The sequence below is a fragment of the Etheostoma cragini genome, chromosome 11 (genome assembly GCF_013103735.1).
Source record: "Etheostoma cragini isolate CJK2018 chromosome 11, CSU_Ecrag_1.0, whole genome shotgun sequence".
In the NCBI taxonomy this organism is placed as follows: domain Eukaryota; kingdom Metazoa; phylum Chordata; class Actinopteri; order Perciformes; family Percidae; genus Etheostoma; species Etheostoma cragini.
In genome coordinates, this window is record NC_048417.1 from 10,656,418 (window position 1) to 10,663,038 (window position 6,621).

Genomic DNA, 6,621 nt, shown 5'->3' on the forward strand with positions numbered 1-6,621 from the left:
TCGCCTCTAGTGTGTGGCCCGAGCCTTTGCTTATTTTTCTGTATTGGCCCTCACCAAAAAAACTTTGGACAACCCTGTTCTAGATGCTCGATCATTGTATTCTCTGAAGTCTACGGAGTCCGCAGATACCTTGTATGAGCCACACTGTTCATGGGGGACTAGGATAGCCCTTGTGAAGACCAATAATGTTTCTGAAGCGTTGTCAGACCCTCCTGCGGAAGATTAAAATTTATTTTTGACATTTGACATTGTGTTATATTTCCATGTTACAAGACTCTCCTACCTTTTTAGCCAATTAGAAGCCGATTCAATAGACACCAAGCATTGCAATGAAATTTTAACCCTGTGATGGCTGTAGCTGTGTCAAAGCAAAATAGGGCTTTTTATAATTCATTTCAACAGGATCCTATCCTTACTGTACACAGCTTGGATGGTTCTTCGCTTCCCCCTCCTGAGGTGGAAAACGTTTTTTCAGAAGCAGCTTGGTGCAGACCAAAAGTCCTTCTCCATGTCTTCTCCGAACTTCTCCCACAACCGCTGCTTTGCCTCTTTCACGACAGAGTTTGCAGCCCTTCAGGCCCTTGCAACTGCCTCTGGATCCCTCCGGAATAGGATATCCCGGAAAGAATCCTTCTTCATTCAGACAGCTTTCCTAACCCCCGGTGTCCACCAGGGTGTTCGTGGGTTACCGCCCCTTGAGGCACCTAAAACCACAGCTCTCCATTGCAGCTTCAGCAATGGAAACTTTGAAAATTGTCCACTCCGGTTCAATGCCCCCATGCTCCACAAGGATTCACGGAAAGCTGGAGGTGTGAGTTGAAAGTCTGTCGGACAGGGGCTTCCTCCAAACGTTCTCAATTTACGCGCACTACTGATGGTGATCAGTTGACAGCTCTGCCCCTCTCTTCACCTGAGTGTCCAAAACATACGACCTCAGATCAGATGAAATAATTGTAAAAATCGACCTTTGGCCTAGAGTGCGGTTGGTGCACTACCAACCGCAAGCTTTTGAGTATCTCCACAACTGCTCGGCGCCGGACACCCTTGGCAACTCCGGAGTAGAACAGAACCCAACCCCTATCCAGGATCCAGTACGGTTCCATAACCGAGACTGTGCATAGAGGTAATCCCCACCAGATCTAATTGGTAGCGCTCAACCTCCCGCAGAGTGGTGACATTCCATGTCCCCGGAACCAGCTTATGCTGCCCGGGTCTGGTCCGTCGAGGCCCCTGACCTTCACTGCCGCTCCGGTTGGCAGCGCACCCGCCCCTTCTTCTAACTTCTAAATCCAGCTAACACACCTTCTATTGTAGAGGCAGAGCTGGAGGATGATGGGGGATTGTTGTCAATTTCCCTGGTGAAGGTCATTGAGGTAGTTTAACAACTCCACAGTGGCAAAGCCCCAGGAATTGATGAAATCAATCCAGAAATGCTGAAAGCTCTGGTTGTGGAGGGGCTATCTTGGTTCACACGCCTCTTCAACATTGCGTGGAGGACTGGGACGGTGCTTAGGGAGTGGCAGACCGGGGTGGTGGTTCCCCTCTTCAGAAAGGGGGACCAGAGGGTGTGTGCCAATTACAGGGGCATCACACTTTTCAACCTCAATGGTAAAGACTGCTCCAAGGTGCTGGAAAGGAGGGTTTGGCCAAAAGTCAAACCTTGAGTTGAAGAGGAACAATTCGGATTCCGTCCTGGTCGTGGAACAATGGATCAAATCTTCACTTGTGCAAGGATCCTGGAGGAACCTTGGTAGTATGCCCAACCGGTTTACATGTGTTTTGTTTGGGGTGAGGAGGTCCATTCTCAGGGCCACCCAATCTCTTTATGACCAAAGAGAGAGCTGTGTCCGGGTTCTCGGCAGTAAGACTCGTTTCAGGTGAGGGCTGGCCTCCGCCAGGGCTGCGCTTTGTCACTAATCCTGTTTGTAGTATTTTTGGATGGCTTGTCGAGGTGTACTCGGGGTGGGGAGGTGTTGCAGTTCGGTGGGCTGGGGATCTCATTGCTGCTTTTGGCGGATGATGTGGTCCTGATAGCATCATCAGCCTGTGACCTTCAGCACTCACTGGATTGATTCGCAGCCGAGTGTGAAGCAGCTGGGATGGGGATCAGCACCTCTAAATCTGTGGCCATGGTTCTCAGAAGGAAACAGCTGGAGTGCCTTCTTCAGGTAGGGAATGAATCCTTACCCCAAGTGAAGGAGTTTAAATACCTTGGGGTCTTGTTTGCGAGTGAGGGTACAATGGAGAAGGAGATTGGTTGGAGAATCGCCGCAGCGGGTTCGGTTCTACATTAAATTTATTGCACCGTTGTGCCGAAAACAGAGCCGACCCAGAAGGCAAAGCGCTTGATCTACCGGCCAGATTTCGTTCCTCCCCTCACCTATGGTCACGAAAGCTAGGTCATGACCGAAAGAACGAGATCCAAGGTACAAGCGGCCAAAATGGGTTTCCTTAGGAGGGTGACTGGCGTCTCCCTTAGTGATAAGGTGAGAAGCAGAGTCATCTGTGTGAAGCTCTGAGTAGAGGCGGGGCTCCTTCGCGTCGAAAACAGCCAGTTGAGGCGGTTTGGGCGACTGGGAAGGATGCCTCCTGGGCGCCTGCCTAGGGAGGTGTTCCAGGCACGTCCAGCTGGTAGGAGGCCCCGGGGAAGACCCAGGACTAGGTGGAGAGATTATATCTCCAACATGGCCCGGGAACGCCTCGGGATCCCCCGGTCGGAGCTGGTTGATGTGGCTCAGAAAAGGGAAGTTTGGGGTCCCCTGCTGGAGTGGCAATAGTTTACCCTTCTCTCACTCTCTTTCTCCATGTTCTCATATGTAGTTGCACACACTACTTCCATACTGTACACTGCATAGATAAATATCACAGGCAACATCTGATGAAACAGTTTGTAAGGTTCCCTACACATTAATGATGCAAAGTTTGAGCTGTAAAGTAAATGTGTTTGATCATGCAGCATTTGAAAAGAAATTAAGTAAAACATTTACTGACACAGTAAACTATGAGATCTTTGCTTGATAGCTGTTTAAGAGCAGAATGAATCCGAATATCTAGCCAACGTTTTGGGCAAACCGTAATATCTCACTTAGAATATCTATATCATTTGCTGCCATAGCCTCACATCTTCCATATTCACTTTTAGACTCATCTACTACTGTGAAAATACCAGATAGCACCTAAAGATAAAACGAGGTAAACTGCTGAGATGATTTTGTCATGAGGCGATGCAGCTGATCAAAATGGTGAACGACCAACATTGACATCTGAAAAGTGTGCGTGTGTGTGTCTCATCTCGTCAGACTATCAGAGGTAGTTTACTGCACTGCTGCACTACCAGCAGATGGCCATTACCATACTTTAGCACACAACACAAGGCAGGGACCTCTCTTATTTTCAGACGCAAAACCTCTGCCACATCATAACACTGTGGTATCTGTGCTCTCCTTAACATCCATAATGAGATACTGTAAATGTTCTCCTCTCTACAGTAAAAAGATAACTTTATAGTGCGTTGCTATTTATGAGCCGACACAGCATTAGAGTGATTTTGGGGCCTGTTCTTCAGCAAAACCCTTCCTCAGCCTCAATGCTGTCAGAAAAAGTGTATTCATAAAATGGGATTGAAAGAACTGAGCCCTTTTTAAAAGCTCTTATTCATCCCTTTGAACAAATGGGTGAAACTCCCGTCTTGCTATGGGATTTGCGTGTGATATAACAGAGAGCATGGAGAAGAGAGGAAGAAAAGGGGAAAAGGAAAATAGAACAACGGGACACAAACAAAAGCTTATGCCCTCAAAAGTTTGTTTCACAGAAGGGCTTCATAGACTCACCGTGCACTTTGATTTCGAAAGCATGCATGCTAATAATGTAATAATAAATGCTGCACTTAAAATGCAAAAAAAATGTCCCTGCTTGTGTGTTCAGCTGGGAATCAACAGTGAGTTGCAACATGCCCCCTACCAATCTTTCTCTAAGGGAGCCATAAACTAAAAAACTCTGGGCTTGTGACCAGGACACAGATGGTAACGCATGCACGCACACACGCACGCACTAACGCAAAATGCCTTAAGAAAATAACATGGGCACCATATGACTCCCTTTTAAAGCTCACCACACCACCCCTTAAATCACAAACCGACTCAGAGGCCAACAGGTTGAGGCTCTGTACTAAACTCCTTACCTACATTGCATAATCATTTCACCTGGCTAATCAGTCATCGCCTCTAAGATTTTCATTAACATTGTCCGAACATTTTCTGGGTTTTAAAGGGTAACTCTCAACAAAATGCAACCTAGGGTCTAGGGTTTGTGAATGTACCCAAGTCCAACTTAAGTTGCAGTTTAAAAGCATAACTAGGACAGAAGCGCCATTTTTAAAATTTACCGTATTATTGTTTTTCAGTCAAATGGTTTTTAAATGGGAGTGCTAGGGGCACTTCTATGATAGCATAAAAATCACTACTTTTAAAACTCTAAGAAGGTTCGACATAACATGAACATGGGGTGGCAGTAGCTCAGTCCATAGGGAGTTGGGTTGGGAACCGGAGGGTCACTGGTTCAAATCCCCGTATGGACCCAAAAAGTTGGGAGCGTGGATTGGTGGCTGGAGAGATGCCAGTTCACCTCCTGGGCACTGCCAGGTGCCCTTGAGCAAGGCACCGTACCCCCCCGACCGCTCAGGGCGCTGGTTCAGCTGGCAGCCCACTCACTCTGACATCTCTCCATGTATAGTGCATGTATAGGTCCTGAGCATGTGTGTGTATTTCAGGCCTGTGTGTGAGTACTAACAAAAAAAGTGTGTACACAGAGTGTAGTGCAGTAATTTCCCCATTGGGGACTAATAAACAAATTATCTTATCTTATCTTAAACGTTGACACGTTTTTTTTTCGTTTTTGTCAGTGATAAAATTTCGCAACCTATTTATTTACTCAGCACTTAGTCATCTTGTTAAAATTCTTTGTTCAGTTTTACTGAGTCCCTGCTGAGTCTCACAAATAGTATTGCATACATGAGACTTGACTGTTGAATGGTAAAGGGCATATCAATGGGGAGACATTACAACTCTGTGTTCCCTGGCACCAGAAACATCACATCCTCTACTCCCACCCAGTTTTTTATGTCCTGGGCCATCAGGGTTCTGAGTGGCTCCACGCTGTAAAGTGCCATCTAGTCTGATTTGGCCATGCTGAGGTCAGGCTGAACATGAGCACTGTGTTGTGAGGCCACTCGGAATCATGAGGAGACAGAGACAGAGTCCAAGTGCTTACTACTCTGAGCTTTCTAACAGATGGGATGGGACTAAAAAGCATTATGTTTTTCCCAGTTTGCCGTTTTTAATCATTTTAAACAGAATAGCATGCCAAATGTATCAATGTTTGACACTGTCATGCATTTCTACTCCATGAACTGAAGAAGATATAATGTCACTTGTCCCACTGTTAGTATTTTATTTCAGTTGGAAAACAAACCTTGCAAAATCAATGATTGTCTGAGAGGAACATATCAGCAAAGTCCCTCACAGCTGTTTAACGCAATATCAAGCTTCATTCCGCCATGCGTGGCAGCCTAATTTGTGTAGGTTAACTGTTTGGGATTGAAACATTCTGTGGGAATGTCTTAGATTGCAACTTTGTGTCATGGTGTAAAATATGTGTTTGATAGTTGGCTACATGGCTGTGCGTGTGTGAGTGCGTGTGCGTGTGTGTGTGTGTGTGTGTGTGTGTGTGTGTGTGTGTGTGTGTGTGTGTGTGTGTGTGTGTGTGTGTGTGTGTGACATCCTGATCTCACAGAATTCCGTGAAATGAACACTGCCCCTTAACTAAAAATCTGTGGCCGTTCATTGAAACACCAAAGATTCTGTGATGTGCCCACGGAAGAATTCTGTGAAATTCTGTGCTGAAACACAGCACCTTCAGTTGAGGAAAAGGTTTTGGGTGGGCTTACGGTTCTGTGACACGTGGGAAGAAAAGGTATAGATAGGTTTAGGAAAAGAAGAAAAACACTTTGGGAAACATTACACGCAAAACACGGTCCCTGGTCTCCCGGGTGACAGTCCTGTGTTTGACCCATCCACCACCCCTACCAACCTCCTTAAGCAGATTTTTGGGCTTTCATACTACTCCCTACCATAGTTACTCCTAATGCTACGTCATCTTCTCATTGACTTTACATTGGCACTGTTTTCCATGGTGGCCATACAGACTTTTCAAACATTCCGTTCCACCACCACATAATGTGGTGTTAACAGTTCGTGATCAATTCACAGATTTCTGTGAGACCAGGCTGGTGTGTGCACATGTGCATCTGTGCGATGTGTTTGTACTTGTGTTTTTGTGTGCATGAGCGTACGTGACTGGAAGGGAGATGAAGTGTGAAATGAAGTTACTGGAGCTAAGTTGAACTTGAGCCCGGAGTGAAACGGAGAGGTTACAACTGAGTTACTTTGGGGCCACTGCAATGCCTTTTGGCCTTCATCTGCAGCGTGTGAGAATAAGCTTCCAATTAGACAAATGAAATTAAGCGATAGTAATTGTACACCAAGATACAGAGTGACAGAACCAGTAGCTAATGAGTCAGAACTGAGAGATGTGAATAGTCATCATGTCTCAACAGCACAGAAA